At 39.4% G+C, this 18,010-nt stretch overlaps 1 protein-coding gene across 1 annotated transcript in view; it reads right to left on the bottom strand.

Annotated features, from left to right (window-relative positions):
* The window catches only part of LOC148364127 (transketolase-like), a 28,794-nt gene extending 28,493 nt beyond the window's left edge, over window positions 1-301 (bottom strand). The window contains exon 1 of the mRNA XM_088338221.1: window positions 100-301. The gene's annotated coding sequence lies outside the window, so the exon portion shown is untranslated. The remainder of the gene's footprint in view (window positions 1-99) is intronic.
* Window positions 302-18,010: the final 17,709 nt, after the last annotated feature.

Genomic DNA, 18,010 nt, shown 5'->3' with positions numbered 1-18,010 from the left:
TTATGGGTAATATGATATGATATTACGGAAAAAAACGTCAATAAACTAAAAGGAAATCGGGACTAGAGCATTTCGGAATAATTAGAAAGTGTGTGCAACCTGTTTTTATCTAACTCTTTCCTGTCCTTGGCTCGTTTTTCACTCTTGTTTTGCGGCCATGTTATTGTTCCGGTTGGCTGTAGCGAAATGGAGAGGTCGCATTACGAAGCTGCCACCTCTGAGCTCAACGCCGGGGTGAGATGTCATCTCCAGCCCGCCCACTGCGGTCCCTCTCCCGGCCAACTTCCGTGTCCTTCTCTCGCTTCCCAGCGACTCCTCTGGGCGATAGTGATGCGTCCTTTGGGAACGAAACGGCTCTAAGAACTTGGGAGTGTTCGCCGGTTCCCTATGAAACGCTTTTTTTTCTTTTGATGTTATTCATCTAAGTATTTGTTGTTTTGATGGACGGGTAAACGACCAAAATATGCCAAGAAACCACCCCCCTAAAAATATTGTACCCAAGATAACGAAGTAAAAAAAATGAGAAAGATTAAAAACAAATAAAATTAAATTGAAAAAAAATAACCCAAAAAAAAACTGCACAGAACTGACCAAAAATAAAATAAAAAAACTAGAGGAACAAATCCTCAAAATTGTTAAAAAATTTACATAAATTGACCGGGAAACGACCAAATAATGACAAGAAATCACCAAAAAGCACACAAAACAAGTGACCAAAATACAAACAGAAATTGACCAGGAATTCATCAAAATATGACAAGAAAACACCCCCTTCAAAAAATATTGTCCCAAAATAAATACACATTTAAATCAAATAAAAGAAAAAGATAAAAACAACAAAGGAAAATTGACCAGAAAACAACCCAAAAATGTCCCCACATAAAAAAACGCACAGAATTGACCAGATAACAAACATAAATAGAGGAACAGATAGACAAAAATTGTGACATTTTTGAAAAAAAACAACAACAAAAAAACCCCCAAAGATTAACCAGTAAACGACCAAAATATCACAAGAAACCACCCTCCCAAAATATTTTGTACCCCCCCAAAAAACCGAAATGAAGAAATAAAAAATGAGAAAGATAAAAAACAAATGGAAATTGAAAACAAAAAAAACAACAACCAAAATAGGGCACAGAACCAACCCCAAAATATAAGAATAGATAAAAATATCAAAAAACAATTTAAATTGACCAAGAAACACCCCCAAAAATTACATAAAAAACAGGAATCGACCAAAATAGGACAAGAAATCACCCCCAAAAATATTGTCTGAAAGAAAGAAATTTAATTGAGATCCGATCCGATCTGCAACCTCGGTGGAAATGTTTAAATCTAAGCTTAAAACTCACTTCTACTCTATAGCATACGAATAACCTAAACTTCTTATATGTAATAACTTGTGCAGCCCTTTGAGACTATTTGTGATTAAGGGCTATACAAATAAAAATGACTTGACTTGACTTCAAAAAAATAATAAAATAAAAAGATTTGAAAAATAAATAAATAAACAAAGTTACCAAAAAATGCACAGAACTGAACAAATAACAAACCAAAATTTACAAAAAAAATAAAAAATAAATTCACCAAAATATGACAAAAATCCCCTCGACCCCAAAAAATGCCCCAATAATACAAAATTATTCCTGCCGGAAAAAATGAAAAAAATTAGTACATCAAAAACAAATGAAGATTTACCAAGAAACAACTAAAATGTCCCAAAAAACACTCCAAAAAAAAGAAAATAAAGGAACAAATAATGAAAAATTTTCCCTAAAAATTGACCAAAAATTGACCAGGAAACGATCAAAATATAACAAAGGCAAACAAAAAGCATGCACAACAATTGACCAAAATAAAAACAAATATTGACCAGGAAACAACCAAAATATGAAAAGGAAGAACAAGAAACAAAAACAAACACAGACAAAAAAAATCCCCCTAAAAATAAATGGCATTTTTTTAAAAGAAAGATGAACCAAAAATAACCAAGAAATGACCAAAAAGCGGTCAAAAAATAACCAAAACAAAAACGAACAAAAAAAGACGTCAAAAACAAAAAACTAACAAGAATTGTCAAAAGAAAATGCCTCAAAAATGAACAAAAATTGACCAGGAAATATATTTTTTCTTGTTTTTTCATTGTTGTGTTTTGGTCTTTTTATTTTTTGCCATATTTCCCCTTTATTTCCCACTCCATAATATTTGTTTTTGTTGCTATAATTAATAAATTGTCAAACCGAAGAGCCTTTTGAACCAAAAGAGCCGGCTCTTTTTAGTGAGCCAAGCTTAAAAAACGGTTCTCTAAAAAGAACGGGAATTCCCATTACTACACAGGGCTCATGGCCGCTGTCACAAAAGCTTCCCCTCATTGTGGCCCGCAGGTGCCAACCAATAGGAACAAGTGAAGGTGACACCACGTGAGGAGTTGTAGCCAATTGTGGAACCCTGCAGCTGCACACTCCCTGGAGGGTAGTATATTCAAAGAGCAGTTCACCCGTATTTTTTAATCTTGGGCAGAAAAAGAGGAGCAGAACTGCCAGTTTTGTAATAACATCATATCATACATTATAGAACAGTATTTGGAAAATTATGGTCACAGGACCACATTTTACCAGTATTGTTATATTCATTGTTGGGCACGTTACTTTAAAAAGTAATTAATTAGAGTTACTCACTACTTCTTCCAAAAAGTAACTGCGTTAATAACTGTATTACCCTATAGTAAGAGTAGCCACTCACCAGGGAAAGTAACTATTTCCGTTACTTCCAAAAAAGATGTAGTGTGTCAAATAATTTGACACTTTCTGAGCAAACACGAAACACCGCGGTGATGTCTTGGACTGGAGTGTACTTGAAGAAATGGTAATTCCAAACATTTTTAGAAAACAGGCCTTTTCAGCATGGCTCACTCGAAGGAGACAGCTCTTTGAGGGCCCCAAACCGCTCTACAGGTTGTTTTGTTTGCTTTAATCCCCGCATTACCATTTACTAAATTCGTAAATTTAATAAATAGTAAATTCGGATCACATATGCCTATCCCTTACCCCCTCATACACCCCCATCCGAAGGAAAACAAAACCTGTAACGAGGACAATACAAACGTGGCCTGAGGGAGCCCTCTCCAAGCTGCAGGACTGTTTTGATCAAACTTGCTGGGAGGTATTTGAACACCATGACCTCCAGAAATTCACTGACACTGTTTTATCCTACATCCGTTACTGCACGGATGAAGTCACAGTATATAAAAAAGTCAAAAACTACCCAAATCAAAAACCCTGGATGACCAGCGAGGTGCGCACCCTCCTCAAACACCGCAACACCGCCTTCAGGTCTGGAGACAAGGCTCTTTACGGGGTGGCCAGGGCTGACCTGAAGAGAGGCATCAAGGAAGCAAAATCAGCCTACACAAGGAGGATCGAGCACCTCTTCGCTGGAAATGACCCGAGGAGGATGTGGCAGGGCCTCCAACACATCACCAACTTCAGAGGCCACAACCTGGCAACTGTTGAGGCTGAGGCTTCACTAGCTGAGGACCTTAATCAGTTCTTCGCTCACTTTGAAGCTGGTAGGCCACATACAGCAACATCACACCCATCAACAACCAGCAGCAACTCCCTCACATTTCAGGAGCACGAAGTCAGGCGTGCGCTGAATACCATAAACCCCAGGAAGGCAACTGGCCCGGATGGAGTACCAGGGAGGGTACTCAGGGACTGTTCCAATCCGCTGGCTGGGGTCTTCACCACCATCTTCAACCGGTCCCTGTCACAGGCGACCGTCCCACCTTGCCTCAAAACCTCCACCATCATTCCCGTCCCCAAAAAGTCAGCAGTGGAAAGCCTCAACGACTACAGGCCTGTAGCTCTCACGCCTGTGGTCATGAAGTGCTTCGAGAGGTTAGTGTCCCGGCACATCAAAAACTCCCTGCCACTCACACTGGACCCCCACCAGTTTGCCTACAGGGCAAACCGCTCCACTGACGACGCCATAAACACAGCACTTCACACCGTGCTGAAACACCTGGACCACCGGGGGAGCTACGTCAGAATGCTCTTCCTGGACTTCAGCTCAGCCTTCAACACCATTATCCCGGAGATCCTGGTGGAGAAACTTGCACACCTAGGACTCTCTCCCTCCATCTGCCACTGGATAATGGACTTCCTCTCCAACCGCCCACAGTCGGTGAAACTCGGTACCCACGTCTCTCCCACCCTAACACTGAACACTGGCTCCCCCCAAGGTTGTGCACTGAGCCCCCTGCTTTTCACCCTCTACAGCTCCGACTGCTCACCGACCCACCCCACAAACACTATTATTAAGTTTGCTGACGACACCACCTTGATCGGCCTCATCTCTGAAGGGGACGAGGCGGCATACAGGGATGAGGTTGAGTCACTTTCAACGTGGTGCTCGGAAAACCACCTCATATTGAACACAACAAAAACAAAAGAACTGATTCTGGATTTCAGAAGGAATAGCAGGAATCCAGCACCACTCATCATAAAAGGAGACTGCGTAGAGAGAGTCCACTCGTTCAAATTTCTGGGCGTGCACATCGCCGACGACCTCTCCTGGTCTGCAAACACCAGAGCGGTGGTAGGGAAGGCCCAGCAGCGACTGCACTTCCTGAGATTGCTCAGGAAAAATAACCTAAAACAGCAGCTGCAGGTGTCTTTCTACAAAGCCACAGTGGAGAGCATCCTAACATACTGCATCACGGTGTGGTATGCGGGGTGCACAGCAGCAGACAGGAAAAAGCTCCAGAGGATCATAAAAACAGCCCAGAGAATCGTCGGCTGCTCTCTGCCCAGTCTGGAGGACATTGCCTGCTCTCGCTACCTCAGCAGAGCAGAAAACATCGTCAAGGACTTTTCTCACCCCGGCCACCATCTCTTCGACCTGCTGCCTTCCGGCAAGCGCTACAGGTCACACAAAGCAAAAACGAACAGACTCAGAGACAGTTTCTTCCCCACAGCCATTACCACCCTAAACAGACACCGCACAAACAACTGAAAACTGTTGCAAAAAAAAAAAAAAAAAAAAAATACCTCACACGTATGTAAAATGGTACTCACGTACATGCTGTCTGCACTATGTTTGTTCACTGCTCAACAGACACCGCACAAAAACTGAAAACTCGTGCCAACACTACCTCATACGAAAATAATGTTACTCAAGTCTTGTTCTTGCACATGTCGACTGCACTACGTTTAATGCTCAAATTGCACAATGTCTGACCATTCCTTTTTTTGCACTATGATGTCTATGCTTGCACCAATGTATATGCGGACTATTTTTGCACCATGATGACTTTGCACCAAATGCAATATTGCACAACCGTTACGATACAACGTTATCACGACAACCCTGTATGTAACATCCCACATGCTGACATTGTTGTGTAAATACCATGTAAATTATAACTATAGCCTTATTCCCCTTGTTTTATAACATTATCTTCTCTGTTCCTTTATCTTCTTGCTCATACCCTCACTATGTGTAAAACTGGAGTGTCATGCCCAATTTCGTTGTCACAATATGTTAGCCCATTTGTAACAATGACAATAAAGGTATATTCTATTCTATTCTATTCTACTATGTAACAGTATGCACAGAGTGACTTAAAAAGGGGGAAAATAAGCAAATGATAGAAATGGGAAAAAAAGAAACAAACAATATACAATAACAAAAGCAAAAACAGAGATAAAAAGAAAAAAGAATAAACTATATATTTTTATATAAACAGGAAAATAATTAAATGATTGATAAATGTGCAACAAAGATAATACACAAAACAGTTTGAACCTTTTTTATGCTGAGCATATTTAAAGTCAACAACACAGAATCACAAAAAAATCGCATGTTGACCAACACAAGAGAAAAAAGGTGTCTCTGGGGGAACCAGCGGTTGATTGATGGGGATCCGGCTTCCTCATTCACTTCGGAGAGCTGGCTCATAGAGTGCGTTCAAGTAAAGGGCTCACATTTTTGGCGACTCAGCCCTCATTCGCCTTTTCTTTCGGCACATTAGGAAATATTATAGTGGTAATCCCTGTCTAACTTTTTGATAGTCGTTCTTTTGAATAGTGACATGATCCGAAAAGATGTGACGTAAACAACTTGGGGGAGAGTGGAAAACCGCCTTATTCAAAGAAACACACGGCTTTTGAATGTCGGTAACGGTAGGAAAATAAATTAGTTAGATTAACATGTCGACTGAAAAATATACTGTAAATGATAGAATAATATTTGAAAAAATGGTCACAGGAGCAGGCAACACGGCGGCTGACTGGTTAGCGCGTCCGTGGCACAGTTCTGAGGTCATGGTATCAAACCTTTCTGTGTGGAGTTTGCGTGTCCTCCCTGTGCTTGCATGGGTTTCCTCCGGGCACTCCGGTTTCCTCCCACATTCCAAAAACATGCATGTAAGGTTAATTGACCGGTCCAAATTGTCCTTAGTTGTGAATGAGTGAGTGGGTTGTTTATCCCTGTGTGCCCTGCGACTGGCTGGCAACAAGTTCTAGGTGTCCCCTGTCCACTGCCCGAAGACAGCTGGGATGGGCTCCAGCACCCCCGCGACCCTACAGAGGATAAGCGGTGCAGATTATGGATAGCTGGTCACAGGAGCACATATTAACATTTTGCTTATATTTAGGTTGTGATGGCTATCTCTACCTCCACCAATAAAAGGACGGTATGTATAATTATTGCATCCTATTGGTAAAAATAAAGATAATTTTGACTTAAATAATTAGCAAAAAACACAAACTATCATAAACCATGCATTCACAATAATTCAAGAAAAAATGTGTAGAGAAATGTGCATTTATTTTACATAACATAAGGCTTACATAGAGGAAGCGGAAATTATTTTCAGCCATCTTGCTGCTACGGATACCCCCAAAAAAACTCGAGAAAGTCTCGGCATAGTCATTTTGTCTCCCCGTAGTTTGGAATCTTCCTTGTACTTTGTAGCATTCATTTTCGATTGCACTGAACAATACCATGTCGGTATACATGCCAGTATTCCTATACTTTTCTTTTATTTCTGTACCCCTGATAAAAAGATTTTTTTTCAGCCAAATCCCCCGTTAACTAGCTCGGCTATGAAGGCAAAAACACACATATTTGGTCCCAGATGTTTCCTTTATCGGTGTATCATAATTTTTCATTTTGTTCTCAATTATTTTGGTGCTTTGCTGGTATCGTTATTTTTTTTTTAACTTCATCTTTAGCAAAATGAATTACTTCTTTAAAGTATTAATTTACTTATTTTAAACTTTCTTTCATAAAAACTAAAATGCTAATTTTAAGAATTTTAATGTATTTTACAGGAAAAACAAAAGTACTGTGAAATTATTGTGAAATAGTAGTCTTTACAAAAATCATTAAAATGTTTTTTTTTCCCTCCAAGTAAAACAAGTCTGAAATACGGTAAAATGAAATGCGGTAAGTAAAAGAAATACACCTAGGTGTTCTCTCTGACCTCGTAATGAGTAATAAAAGCTGAAATGTGAATGATTTTGGGAAAAAAGTCGCCAAATGTACCGTCGCCATCAAGGAAATGACTGTAAAGTCTCAGAACAAGAACCACCACAACCCTCCTCTACCCCAAACAATTCAAATCTGCTCTATTTTGACTCTGGCTATATTTTGCAAATTTGTTGTTCTAATCTTTATATATTTTTATGTTACCTAGCTGCTAGTTGTTATTTGTAATGTGTCTTATTTATTGCAAAGTTGGAGAGAGAATGCAGCCATGTCTCACACCGACTCCAATGCTTGCTAAGTACTGCACTGTTGGCATTGGCGTACTGTTGTTCAATGGTCTGATGTAGTTTCTGGCCTTTTTTGTACTTTCGCATGGTGGCCCATGAAGCGGCTTGCCATACTATGTCAAACGCCTTCTTGAAATCAACAAAAACGAGATTTCTCTGAAGTTGTTAGACTTCTCACATAGGATGCGTAGGTTAAACATCTGTTCCGTGGTGCTCCTTCCTCACAAGTGCATGTGTTTCTCAAATGCCAGTAATTCCTTTAGGCCCGAGCATATTGTGTGCTCTTATCACTCCATTTCCCTTAAATTGCTCCGTAGTTTCAATGATGACACAGCGCTTGCCCTTTTATCATAGAGCTCTCTGTCACTCAAACATTTAATTTTATCATGCAGAAGGGACTTAAAATTGAGTAATTTACTGATAGAATGGTCTGTTTTGATTTTGAAATTCTTATTCCTTTAATATTTGATTTGCTTTTAATTTTGTATCAGAAGGCAAATTCAGCAAAACTTTCGGGGGTATTTTCATGTCCGATAAAAAAATGCTCAAATCTCCTGAATCCTGAAGGGGGCAAGATTTTCCTCCCTCCACATGTTTGAATAAACATTCGTATATATATATATATATATATATATATATATATATATATATATATATATATATATATATATATATTAGACCTAAGATTTATGGCCCGTGCCCAAACCCGAACCCGAGGCAATTTTGGGCCGGGTCGGGCCTGAAATGTCAGTCATACGGTCGGGTCGGGTTCGGTCCTGCTTTTTTTTTTTTTTTTTTAATTAATTAATAATTATAAATATATGTTCATTAAAAATATATACTTAAACTATGTATGGATACTAGACCAAGGAATACTTGTTATAAAATAATTTGGATAAAACGGAGAAGGAGCTGTAATTGCTTTTAACGGAGCCAGAGCATGCTCTGTGCACGTGACGTGACGTGAATGCTGTCCTCTTAATAATCTTCCCCTCCGCAAATTCGCGTGATTTTGGCCTGGTATCCCCGATATGGAGTCGGACCAACAAGAAGTTAAGGATAAACTCAAGAGAGGAGAACTGACGAGGAAAACGCACTCTGGTAAGAAAAATCTTAAGGACGTACTACTACTGCTGCTGTGGATTATGGCCCAATGATCAAGTCGTCAAAATGACGGACGCCCTTAAATGTTTTCGCTACCTCAAAAAAAAAAAAAACGTCAATGACAGATTGTCGCTTAATGTAACATCTGCAGTGCAGACACAGAAATATAAAAGATGTAAATGTTTATACAGTTTTATTTAACTCACCCCTCCTTATAAATAAAATATGTAATTTCGGGCCGGGCCAGCAAATCCAGTTAATTAGTCGGGCTCGGTCCGGGTCGGGTTTAATACCCCTCGGGCCTGCGTCGGGCTCGGGTGCTTTTTTTTGGCCCGATCTTACCTCTAATATATATATATATATATATATATATATATATATATATATATATATATATATATATATATATATATATATATATATATATATATATATTTTTTTTTTTTTTTGTTAATTTTATGCATATAAATAAAATCTTAACGCAGTAAACTTACCACAATTATCTTTCCTGTTGGAAAGCATTGTCTGTGCCAATAAATCATTTTTGGTGTCTCAAAAAGCACCATCAAAAAACTTTTCTAACATTTTAATAATGATAATAGCACTCTACATTCTATTTCTTTAAAACAAACTACACTAATGAAATGAAAGTGAATAGAGTGTGAAGAATAGAATTTGTGAATCCTTGATTCATTCAAAATCAAAGAGACTGTCTCATCAAAACTGTGATATTGTTTGCAGTAGTTCTTTCAACAGTATATATGCTTGTGAATTATTCCTGCAATAATGGCACCACACAAACCTTTTGATTGCATGGTGTTTACAAATGCAATGCATTTGAATAAGTTGAATATTAGTTCTTTTTATACAGCTTAGTCCCTTAGTGCTGATTTTCACCTTGAATCGAAGCATGATAAACAAGTCAAGTGAGTCGTGTTTATTTGTATAGCTCTGAATCACAAGTCTCAAAGGGAAGCACAGACCACAAACTATAACAAACTATGGACTATTATTACACCATCCCCTGATCTTAAACCTACATGAGGGCAAGGAAAAACTCAAAAATCTCAGCATGAGGAAAATGAAGAAACCTTGAGGTACACATGAGGTAATCCCCCTTCCAGGATGATCAGGCTGCAATTGATGTTGCATTAACAAACATTAAAATAAATAATAAGATAAAAAATAGTATAAAATAAAAGAAAAAAGAAAAGAAACAGGATGACCAGGTTGCAATGGAATGTAGCCTTAACAAACAATACATAGTTATTGTCAACATGAAATATAGGCCGTTCACAAGCTATAGAACATAGGTGTGTTTTAAGCCGAGATTTAAACAGTTACACCGAGGTTGCAGAACATAAACAACAGTTCATCATAGATAGATTCCGATTCCTTGAGAAGAAAAAGCAGTGGCGACAAAGATTGAACCGCAGAACATGATGATGGTCAAGCGTTTATTCTGAGCTCAGCAGTGAAGTTGACATTGCACTGGGAGAACAGCCGCGCTGCGGGGCTTTCAGGCTCCATCACTATTGCTCTCCTTCAAGCTGCTTCCACCAACACACACGAGGACATTCACGTGCAAAACCACTGATTGTCTCTTCAGTGCTGCAACATGACCAGGTTCTACATCCTCGGTGATCATATCGAGTTTTGTGATTTTTTAAGTAGCACAACTTATCGCGGCATTTCAAAAAATTTGGCCTGAGTCTGAAAAGGAATACACAACAGTATTTAAAAATCAAACCCAATATGAGCAACTTCATGTGGATTTAATGTTGCGGAGAGGTTGAAACGAGAGGCCAGAACTGTATTTATGAAGCGAGGGAGAACCACCAACAACAGCTGTTAGCTGTGAAAAGCATGTGTAAACTCAACATATTACACAGTCTTATTGAGCGAACACACTATAAATGTTTTATACAAGCAGCAAAGGGGAAGTACTGATTACAGCAGGGGTTGGGATCCTATGGCTCGTGAACCATATATGGCTCTTTTCATGATTATGTATTGCTAGGACATAAAATGTTCATTGAGCGAATTTTCTTTGTAGCATTCCACTTTTGATAAGATCACAATTGAGTTTTCAGAGCTGGAGAAACGCAGATAGCAGAAACTGTTCGGTCTAGTGTATACAGTTGTACCTACAGTTTATAGTCAGGGTGTCATGCCCAACACACACAATTTTGGTGGCACATCGCTAAAGAATCCTTTATATGCAAGTTCATTACTTATTGTATGTTCACTGTTAGGACACACTGTGATAAAAACCCACACAACAAATTATTAAACGCTAAACAAGCATAGTCAAGTCATGTTTATTTGTATAGTCCTTAATCACAAGTAGTCTCAACGGGCTACACAGAACACTTTAATTGGGTGAGCGATAGGGGTGGGCCGAGCTATGTATACAGAGCACTACTGTCTGCCCAGCGCCGTCTGCACCGAAGGTCAATACGTCAGTATCCTTGTTTGCAGTATTTTGAGACATTTTTACAAAAGAACTCTGCTAACACCTTGTTTTGAACTATTTCTTACAAAAAATGAAGGTGAAAATGAGCCTTGATAATCTTTAGTATCTGTGGGAGGGAGACAAGTTTAAAGTGGTATATTTGTTGATATGGGACACAGGCTCTTGCATTATTCTCATTTCATAAATTTGACCAAATCATCCAAAGTCACACAGAGAAATGAAATGCACTTAAAAACAACATTTGTTTGGAGAGCGGGTTTGGCGGTTTTGCAGACTTTTGTGTTAAAATATATGGTGTGGCCCTCTCTCAAGGAAAAATGAAAATATTTTGTTACTATGGCTCTCTGGGTCGAAAAGGTTCCTTACCCCTGGTCTACAGTTTTTCAGCTACTCACTGTCACCCTGACACACTAGTGTACACTGAGAAATCAGCACTGACCGTAGTTTCATCCCTAAAATGCGCACTGTCAAGCTTAAACTGTAATGAACACTCGAAATAAGGAGAGAAGACATCAATGGATCTTGAACTTATAAGGAGAAACGAGGATAGGAGGCCTTCAGATAGGAGAATTTCATTTCCCGTCTGCTGGAACATTTTTCTAACCTTTTCCAAATCCAGTATCATCTCCGAACAGTCACGTGGCACGAAAAGGGACTCTGAGAGTAAATCTAGCACGTTTGATAGGCGCTTGGTCCAGCTGTTCAACAAAGAAAGAGAGGATGCAGAATTTGATGTGTTTGATTGACGATTACTATACAGGTGAAAAAAATGTTCCTACTTTACTTTGTGCTTGAGACTGGACCTTTTAGTACAGTGCACTAAATGGTCGTGAAAATATGGTAAGTAGTCCGAAAATAGTTTTGTATAAAAGGACAAAAAATGATGACAAACAATATATTTTCAGACTGTTTCTCTTAATTATTTGTACTAAGGTCCAAAGTGTAAGCATATTGCAAAAATGATCCACGAATAACTTTTGTAAATGTTGAATTTGGTTGAAGGGTGTGGTTGGTAATATTGTAGACTATCCAGGAGAATACGGGGTCATTGGCCACCCCAAAATCTTTGAATAACCTTCTATTATTTTGCTTTATACTTGAAAGCTGTTATCTCACAGTTTAGAAATATAAAATGGAGTGCTTGATTTATGTGAACAATAATTGGAAGCATCCTTTTACATCATTGACAAGTCATGTTTGTTTGTATAGCCCTTAATCACAATACGTCTCAAAGGGCTGTGCAGACAATACACAGACATCATTATCACGAAATATAGGTAATAACACAATGTCTGGTTGACAACTTCTTGAGGTCGACATTATTCATAAGCTTTTGAATATACGTGTGTTTTAAGCCTAGATTTAAACCCTTCTACTGAGGTTGCGGATCGAATTTTGGAAGGAAGAGCATTCCATTTTTATTCGGCCCTCTGTCCATTTGACTTTGAAACCCTGGATTTAAGTGATTGAATCCTAGCAAGGCAATCACAGGAATGTTTTGTCTTCCCTCTTTTTAAGTTGTCCAACTGATATAATGGGTTCACACTGAATTCCGTCAAGTCACGTCAAGTCTCATTTAATTGGAAAGCCCTTAATCACAAGACGTCTCAAAGGACTGCACAGGATTACAATGACACCATCTCCTGATCTTAAACCAACATGCGGGCAAGGAAAAACTTAAAACCTCAACATGAGGAAAAAAGAAACCTTGAGAAGGGGCATCACAAGTGGTAATTCCCCTTCCAGGATGAACAGGGTGCAATAGATTTAGCATTGGGGAACAGTACACAAAACTTAGTGAACATCAATCAAAGACAACAATAGGTAATAAATTGAAATTTGTCTAGAAAGTACATGACAGCTACGACGCCTCAAGCCTAGGACATAGTTCAAAAAGTCCATAACAGCAACGACGCAGCTTCCCATCTCTGCCGGCTGGTTGATGCAGGCGTTGACATGCTTCAGGTCCAGATGCTGGCCCGCTGACTCATCTCAAATCATCCTTCTCCCTCGTATCACCACCAGCCAGGCAGTCGGAAAAAAACATGGTCCAAGTATAAAGTATAAGAACCCTTTACTTAGGCGAACAGTAGCAGTTTGTTCCACTGCAAGACATAATGTTGGAGACTTTGACTGTATAAAAGGCCACTATGAAAACATTGCAGTAATAAAAAATATATCTTTCAAGAAGCAAACTTGATGTAGTGCATAGGCAGAGTGCATAAACACTGATAAGTACAGCAAACAGAGGTATTTTATTTGGGCAGGGTTCGGTATACAGGAAGGCAAGTAAGGAGGCAACACACAGTCTAGATAACCCTAAGATATCAAAACGTAAAATAAAGATGTATCCACTTGACATAACATCAGACATGCCCAGTATAGCAACTTTATAGAAGTCAATTGTAACCATAGTACAGCATTACTTTCCATGTACTTTTAATGAATACATTTTCTTAGAAAGGCAGAATAAATGAAGTGTACTGGGCCAAATGGCAACGTCAGTCCCGAGGGCCACTGCACCCTCTGTCTGTGTTTTTAAGTGAAAATAACTGCATTGCGCTCTAATCCTCAGGACTACAGCTGGATTTTGAGCGTCTGCAGGAAAGGAGGCGCAGAGTGTAATACAGTCAAGAAGCAATTTTCACAATTGTTGTTTTTTCGTTTTGTTATAATTTGCTGAGTTGTTATAATTCTTGCTGCAGTGGAAAACATATGCACAGAGGAAACAGGCAATAGCAACAACATTTTGGATTCTAATGGATTTTTTGTATGCTTGTTTAAAACTGGGTATTCGGTTTTTAGCGTGATAGAAAGAATATTGTACTTTCTGTATATCATGGTTTAGTCTTTTAGAGTTATAATGGTTTTTAAATGTCATTTTAATAAAGGTGCCATCTGGTTTTATGGGCTGCGAGCTGCTAAATGCATGAGATCACAGTTCACAGATCCCTTAACCACCAGGGTCACAACATCCTGTTGTGTGTCTTGGGCAGGTACAGCCTGACGGCACCCATCCCCATTGAGGCTATTTTTTTAGGTAGGGGTTTTCTCCTCCATGTGAAATAGAGAGCACTGGTTTCCACTGTTACCAGTAGCACGAGACTCCTGATCTGACTCGAATACTGCACCTTCATCATCTGGTAGTCGTTGTTTTTCGTCAGATCCGAGCACAAACTTGATGATGACTTGTAATGATAACTGCTCTTTGTTTGGTAAATGACATTGTGTTTTGTATACATTGTGTCTGTAGTTATATAATTTAGGTATTTGTATGAATACATATACTAATATAAAAACGGATGCAGTGCTTCAAAAGTTGGGAAGAGCTTAACAGAAATATTAAATTTGTCTCTTAATATTAATGAATCATTTATTCGAATAATTGACCCCAATTTTCTACCACCGTGATAGTACGAAAACACTGCAAAATATTATATATACACTACAAAAATGGAATGAAACTATGAAAATCCATGAGATAGAACTTATCAAAAGAAAAGCAACGGTAAAGATCTTTCAGGTTCAGAGGGCACACTTGCATATGCAGGAAAATTGCCAAAGGCTTATTTTTTGTGCCTACCTAGGCCTGGAAACAGTTAACCCTAGAACGGCTTATTCCTTTTTTCATTATTTCCAATGATAAAGTTTGTCCTGGAACAGATTGTGTTTGACCTCAACGCTTCCTCTCATTTTATTAGCGTGAAAAACAGATCTAGAGGGAAGGGAAGATGGCTTCTTTTTTTGTTATCCACAGTGTTTGCCAGTCCACTACTTTCTGCTACTATTTCAATCATGTGTTTCGTTACACACAGTTTAATATCAGCTGGGTGTAGGGAGGAAATACCATACTTTTTATTGTTTGGTCTTGTGACATAATTTCATGAGTTTCTTTTCTTTTCAACCTCTTTATTTTAGCTGTTTTTTCCTCAAAAGGAATAAAAGTATATTTTTTTATACTGGTTTTGTCTGTCGTATACATTTCACTTTGATTTGTTTTAAAATGATTGTAAAAAACGCATTGCATTCAATATAAACGCACCTTACACACAAAGGTAAATAATTCAGGAAGATCTAGAGGCAGAAACTGTTAACCTGAGCAGACATGTAAACAGATACCTGAGCATCAAGCAACGGTTCAAAGGACGTTCTCTTCTGCTACTTCAGTTTTAAGTCCTTCACCAGTCCTTTAAAGAAGAAGACTTGTGTTTTGTGCTTCGAATTGTCAACCACTCCAAAAAAATCTAACTCTTCTCAGCCACTTCCACAGGTAGGTTCACATTGCAACCCATATTTTTATAGCATGAATTGGAATGTGTCCCGTCAATGTTTCTGACTATTTATATTGCCCTTTGAGTGTTCTGTTTAAAGCAGGGATGTCAAACTCAATTTGGCTCTGGGGCTGGATCCAGACCTTTGTGTTCTCAGGTTGGCCGGATCAGTAAAAGAATGCCAGACACAAATCGTTTAGCTTGGTTTTCAGTATTATGCTTTTTAGTAACTTGCCCTACATATTAAAATCACGGATGTCAAGGGATCTTCCTAAACACACATTCATTCACAAACAATGGGGAAAAAAATTTTCATGTTTGGGTTTGAATGGGTTAACTTGTCGATTTCAACAGTTGAGTGAATTACCTTTTACACCTGAACCAACTTACCACGCTATACAAACTCAACACTGCCCTCTAGTGGCCGAAGAGAGGATTTGGTTTACATTTATTTAAAAATATATTACAACTTTTGATAAAATTGAACATTAGATTTGCTTCTTTTTTGACATACTCAAAAAAGGCATCTAGCCCTCGAACCAAGTGTCTGACATACCTGATTTAGATCATTTTGTCAAGAACCTGAACAGGAGGAGGACCCAGATGCGTAACGTTTCTCACACAAGCTTTATTTTACGGGAATGGGGAAGTCATGCACATTAACACACTGCAGTGATTCGGCGATCGCTGGGCGGAAGAAGAAAGACAGAAGTCTGGCGTGGAACAACAAGAAGCCAGAGACCAATGAAAACGATACCAGCTACACGAGTCGATAACGGACAGATTGTGTCGATACCAGACAGAACGGGACTGACAGGATTGATAACCGATAAAGGAGACTGGAGACAGAGATCAGATAGAACGAGATAGACGGGAACGATACCAGACACTGGGGATCGGAGACCGATATCAAAACAGGATAATATAGACGGGATCGATACCGGACAAGATGCACAAACAAGATATCGGACAGAGTCAAAACACATGTCTTGTGGGTTCAGAGGATGGTTGACGGACTGAACAAGGGTGAGTGGGAGCACTGAGCTTAAATAGGAGGGAAGCCAATCAGTCAACGAGCCGCAGCTGGCGCCAAACGGGCGCCAAATGGGCGGGGCCAGTTGGGCGCCATGGGCAACCGTGACACAATTGACCTTTTGGGTTTTTCTTTTTTTTTTACTAATAAAAGCGCATATCACTCAACCTTGATTGAAAAAAAAGGAGTAGCGGTAAGTCATGAAAATCTTGAAAATTGTAAAGGTTGACAGGTATGTAAGAGAAACCAAATATTTTAAAATAAGCAAGAATGTCTCCAGGTCTCGAGACATCTATTAAAGGGTCCAAAACAGAAACAATAAACAAACCTGACATTCTGACAGAAGACAAGATATAAGTGGCAAATGCAATGAACCGAATAGACTCTTGGGATAATTAGGAACAGATGTGTGTACAAAAAAATAGATCAATGAGGCTGCAGGAAACACGCCTTCTTCACCGGAAGAAGGGCTAAGGGTCCTTCTCCGTCCTCGCCAAAACAAGGCCAGAAGTTCTCAAGTACTTTCTTTCCAAGTTGATAGCACACGAACCTTCTCACCACGGGGAAAGTGGGCGTTTGAGGGTTGATGTCCTTCCCCGCCAGGACAGGGACCAGAAGCAGACTAGTGACCTTCTCATAAACAGGACAGGAACCTTCTTGCTGCCAGGACAGGGACAAGAAGTAGTCAAGAGACCCTTCCCCAACCGTCAGGGCAGGCTACAGATGCAGCTGAGGCACCGTCCCAGGGTATATAAGTGGCCAAGGGGCCCTTCACTCACCACAAGACAGGGAACAAAAGCGGCAGAGAAACCCTTCCCTCGCCACCAGGACAGGATACATAAGCGACTGAAGGACTTTCTTCTTGCTTCCGGGGCAGGGATGTGGACGCTTCTAGCGGGTTCCCTTGCTGGTCAAGTTATTGCCAGGCAACATAAATGCAGACCATTTGCCATTTACGTTTTTTGGAGGTGGACCCAAATGCAGGAAAGCCGAAATGGAGGCAGGTGTGCTCAACAAAGGATGGAATATATTAAAAAATACCGGGCACAAACTAAGACAACTAACAAAGTATCCAAACCAGAACAAGACCTCACATGATGACGGTAGACAGGATAGAAGTGGCAAATGCAATGACTCAACCCAGTGTTCTGTCCAAGCAGTCAATATAATGTCTTGGGGCAGTTGTGTGGAGATTGGATAGTCAAACGAATTTTTTTTCTTGAAGGTATTCTTTAAATATCGCTAACCACTGAATTAAGCAAGTCAACGTGTTAGGTCAGCCAGGTTTTTTTGTTGTGGGACAAAAGGGGGAGGAGGAGGAGGAGGAGGAAATGTTGCCACC

Source organism: Urocampus carinirostris, chromosome 6 (assembly GCF_059441175.1).
Source record: "Urocampus carinirostris isolate Australia breed hairy pipefish chromosome 6, RoL_Ucar_1.0, whole genome shotgun sequence".
NCBI lineage: Eukaryota > Metazoa > Chordata > Actinopteri > Syngnathiformes > Syngnathidae > Urocampus > Urocampus carinirostris.
Note: the sequence above shows the minus strand (reverse complement) of the source record. Positions and strands in the feature narration are given on the sequence as shown.